The sequence below is a fragment of the Coregonus lavaretus genome, assembly GCF_964263955.1.
Source record: "Coregonus lavaretus genome assembly, chromosome: 18".
In the NCBI taxonomy this organism is placed as follows: domain Eukaryota; kingdom Metazoa; phylum Chordata; class Actinopteri; order Salmoniformes; family Salmonidae; genus Coregonus; species Coregonus lavaretus.
This window is the reverse complement of record NC_140005.1, coordinates 26,539,607-26,544,959: the sequence shown is the minus strand read 5'-3', so window position 1 is coordinate 26,544,959 and position 5,353 is coordinate 26,539,607.

Sequence of the window (5,353 nt, the reverse complement as noted above, 5' to 3'; positions counted from 1 at the left end):
GTCTGAGATCCTCAGAGATTGGAAAGCTGCCGCGGTCATCCCCCTCTTCAAAGGGGGTGACACTCTAGATCCAAACTGTTACAGACCTATATCCATCCTGCCCTGACTTTCGAAAGTTTTTGAAAGCCAAGTTAACAAACAGATCACCGACCATTTCGAATCCCACCGTACCTTCTCCGCTATGCAATCCGGTTTCCGAGCTGGTCATGGGTGCACCTCAGCCACGCTCAAGGTCCTAAACGATATTATAACCACGATCGATAATAGACAGTACTGTGCAGCTGTTTTCATCGACCTGGCCAAGGCTTTCGACTCTGTCAACCACTGCATTCTTATTGGCAGACTAAATAGCCTTGGTTTCTCAAATGACTGCCTCGCCTGGTTCACCAACTACTTCTCAGATAGAGTTCAATATGTCAAATCGGAGGGCCTGTTTTCTGGACCTCTGGCAGTCACTATGGGGGTGCCTCAGGGTTCAATTCTCGGGCCGACTCTATTCTCTGTGTATATCAATGATGTCGCTCTTGCTGCTGTTGACTCTCAGATACCTCTACGCAGACGACACCATTTTGTATATATCTGGCCCTTTATTGGACACTGTGTTAACAAACCTCCAAATGAGCTTCAATGCCATACAACACTCCTTCCGTAGCCTCCAACTGCTCTTAAACACTAGTAAAACGAAATGCATGCTCTTCAATTGAACGCTGCTGGCACCCGCCCACCCGACTAGAATCACTACTCTCGGCGGGTCTGACCTAGAGTATGTGGACAACTACAAATACCTAGGTGTCTGGTTAGACTGTAAACTCTCCTTCCAGACTCAAATTAAGCATCTCCAATCCAAAGTTAAATCTAGAATTGGCTTCCTATTTCGCAACAAATCCTCCTTCACTCATGCTGCCAAACATGCCCTCGTTAAACGGACTATCCTACCGATCCTTGACTTCGGCGATGTCATTTACAAAATAGCCTCCAACACTCTACTCAGCAAATTGGATGTAGTCTATCACAGTGCCATCCGTTTTGTCACCAAAGCCCCATATACTACCCACCATTGTGACCTGTACGCTCTTGTTGGCTTGTCTTCATTACATATTCGTTGCCAAACCCACTGGCTCCAGGTCATCTATAAATTACTGCTAGGCAAATCCCAGCCTTATCTTAGCTCATTGGTCACCATAGCAACACCCACCCGTAATATGCGCTCCAGCAGGTATATCTCACTTGTCATCCCCAAAGCCAACACCTCCTTTGGCCGCCATTCCTTCCAGTTCTCTGCTGCCAATGACTGGAACAAACTGCAAAATTCTCTGAAGCTGGAGACTCTTATCTCCCTCACTAACTTTAAGCATCAGTTGTCAGAGCACCTTACCGATCACTGCACCTGTACACAGCCCATCTGAAATTAGCCCACCCAACTACCTCATCCCCATATTGTTATTTATCTTGCTCATTTGCACCCCAGTATCTCTATTTGCACATAATCTCTTGCACATCTATCATTCCAGTGTTAATACTAAATTGTAATTATTTTGCACTATGGCCTATTTATTGCCTTACCTCCATAACTTGCTACATTTGCACACACTGTATATATATTTTCTGTTGTATTTTTGACTTTATGTTTTGTTTACCCCATATGTAACTCTGTGTTGTTGTTTGATTATCGCACTGCTTTGCTTTATCTTGGCCAGGTCGCAGTGGTAAATGAGAACTTGTTCTCAACTGGCTTACCTGGTTAAATAAAGGTGAAATAAAAAAATCAAATAAAAAAAGGAGGACAAATACCCAGCCAGCTTAGAACATGAATAAAACATATGGGTGTGGTCTGCCGGAGTGATTGAACATCTATCACGTGTCATTTGTGTCTGGGAGGAATTTACTAAGTTTTTCTTTGGTGTGGTGAATTCTGTGCAAGACCTTGAACTGAATTAAACTTAACCGAGCACATGAGGACGTGGAGTTAACCCTAAGAAGGGCCTCCTCCCACCAGTCATCTGTAAGGTCAAGTTCAAGTTCGCTACCCCAGTCTGTCTTGATTTTGTTTATTGGAGAGGGTTCAGAGGAAAGCATAATGTCATATATTCTAGAAATCAGACCCTGCCAAATCAACGGCAGGGACAAAATCTCTTGGGAGGTAGTTGAGGAAAGGTGGGAAAATGAGAGTGAACAAAGTATGGGCTTGAAAATAACGGAAAATATTAGAATGAGCCAGATTACATTTAGCTACGAGATCATTAAAACTGGCAAACTTCCCATCTAAAAATAAATCTTTGAAACATACCAAACCTCTCTCTCGCCACAAAACAAAAGCCTGGTCAAGTTTGGAGGGTAAAAATAGGTGGTTGTTACAAATAGGGCTTAGAAGAGAAGGGGCAGAAAGTCTAAAATGTTGACAAAATTGTCTCCAGATCTTCAAAGTAGAGAGCACAATGGGGTTTCCAGTATACTTTGAAGGACGCAAGGACAGTTGGGCACAAGTAAGAGCAGAAAGGGAGGATGATTGGCAGGAGTGTGCTTCTATTGAGCACCAGTTGGTACTTGGAGCATTACACCAGACCATAATCTTTTGAATATTGGCTGCCCAATAGTAAAGCAGTAAATTTGGAAGTGCCAATCCTCCATCTTGTCTCCTTCTTTGAAGTATTGCTCTAGTTTTATGGAGGGTAGCCAGAGAATGTGTTATATTCACACCTAAAAAGGAAAAACCAGAGGGCGACAGATGGAAAGGCAAGGCTCCAGGGGGATTTTGCTTGGCAGCGGGGTTGATCAGAAAACATTCACCTTTCTGAATGATCAATTTGTAACCTGAGAATGATCCAAATGTGTTTAGAATATGCAGTATGTTATCGACAGAGTTCACAGGGTTAGTGATATATAATAGTAGATCATCTGCGTACAGAGACACTTAGTGTTCTTCACCAGCTTGGTGAATTCCAGTGAATGATGATAATTTTAAGGCCAAGGAAAGCGGTTCTATTGCAAGTGCAAAAAGGAGCGGGGACATAGGGCATCCTTGACGGGTCCCTCTGGAGAGGGGGAAGTATTTTGAATGTTGAGAGTTGGTGTGTACACTAGCTGTAGGAGCAGAATAGAGCAGACGTATCCATGAGATGAAATTGGAGCCAAAACCAAATCTTCCCAAAATCTTAGTCTATGATGATTCTTGTGTAAGGACGTTGGTACTGTTCTATACTCCCTACATTCCACCCTGTGGCTGTGGCAGCCCCTCTGGATGATGTGCACTGGTTTACTGGGTACCCCCAGGAGCCTGTTTCAGAGCTGGACAGAGTATTTTGCTCTCTCTAACCTCTGTGTTAACCACAGTGGCAAATACAAGTACTTACAACTTAGAAAAAACTTAAGACTAACACAAAACAAATAGAATTCAACATATTCAAGCTTTATATTAATGGACTAAAAAGTTGCCTTTTTTGCCCAGGGACCTTGGAGCAGAAAAAAGTATCTGTTTGTCGTCCTCCACAGTGACGCCTTGTCCCCATACCCACAACTCCAGGCTGTCTCAAGATCTGTTGATATGGTAAGGCAGTAGTTGGTGGACTTTAGCCTGCTGTTTTAATATGCCATTTTCTCCAGGCAGCTCCTCCCTTGCCACTGCGGTTATGAGGAAGTCTACCACTGGTGAAGTCTGAAGGGCACCTGTCAAACTGCACGTAACTGTTCTAAACACTGCTTCCTCCAGTTAGTGAAGTAGCCAGTGTGGTCCATCAAGCCGTACACATCTCATCTGAGACAGACAGCTATGTAGATAGACATGAATGCAGTCACTAAGTCATTGTTTGTCTCCGTGTTTCCTTTATTCTGAGAACAGCATAGTCGCTGGATACTCTAAGTTCCAACTTGGTAGGTTTGTCCGACAGATTCCACACTGAGACAGCTAACCCCCTGCTAAGAATAGAACCACTATTTGTCTAGCACAGGGTAGTGGTGAGGGTTGGGGTGTGGGATTCTATTTTCTACTCCATTTCGGCATTTCTCCATTTGAACAGAGAGCAAGGTGTGTCACATTCCTCTTAGTATTCCTAGACAGACAGTAGGCTATGACAGTGTCCAGCAGAACGTGCTGAAGGGCAGGTGAACACTGTAGAGAGAAGGAGAATCTGAAACCTGGACAGATCCTTTGAGATGAATGAGAACATTTCAGGTTGGGGGAACAATGGCCCCTGAAATACAGTAGCTAACACATCAAGACATTGTGTTGCTTTCACCATTCCAAAGCACACTGTCCAAGGTGACATGTTTGCCCTGGCCTGGCCATTGCAGGGATGCCACAATGATCGACTGCCCCCTGGAGCATGAATGAAGATGTGCCAACCTCTACGATTAGACACTCTCCAAATGCCAGATACAGTGTAAATAGGTGTGGCATGTCTTGTATATGTGTTCTCAGCCTTAAGCATGGTTTTTAAGGGAACTTAGAATGTAGGATTTGGTTTTGGGCTTGCTGCAGAAGGGATCTGTTTACAAAGGTTTCAAACATAGATTTATGCTCACCAGAGAGTGTAAACACAGCAAAACATGCAGTAGAAAAAAGACAGGCTGTGTAGAGCCACTGAAGAGTCCACTCAGAAGACAGTTATGCTGTAGTAGAGCTGAGCTCTCTTGTCCAATGGAATAAGGCATAGTTCATGCTTTGCTCTGTTTTGAGGGGGATTTAATGACAACAGTAAATATGTGGAGATGCCTTACCCTATCTTTAGCGTCTGTGTATGTCTGCATGTGTGTACTCTGAGTCCCCGAGGTGGGGCTGAGGGATGGGCAGCAGTACATTTGAGTGGAAGAACAGAACAACATCCACAGTGCAAACAAGGTCCAGCTTCCGTGGAGGAGTGAGTAATTCCCGTTGCTGTGGCAACCAGCCAACTGCTACACTACTCCCATAATTTATGGGACTTGCAGCTCTGTCCTGAGATTATCCCTATCAGTGAATTGAACCGGGATATAACAGACATCAGCAGTCCTTGTTGCTCCAGATGGTTTCTGGCTGCCCTGCAGCTGGATGAGTTATGTAAATGTCATTTTAATTAGAGCATAATCTCTTCCCTCTGACTGGCTGACTCTCCTCCCACTGTCTCCCTCCAGCTCCCCCACTCTCCTCCATTCTGTTCGCTGTGACCTCACCGTTGGCGGTGTAATAATCTCTGGAAACCCACAGAATTTCTCACAGGGACCATGTGGGGGGGGGGGTTAATTTCACAGCTGTCGTCCTTGAGTTACGTGTTTATTTGCCGAGGTTCGGAGCAAACTCAACTTGCCATAACCTACTTACAGACAGATGGGGCTCGGACCCGGGCCAATGAAGAGAATCCATTGGACGATCATGGGACCT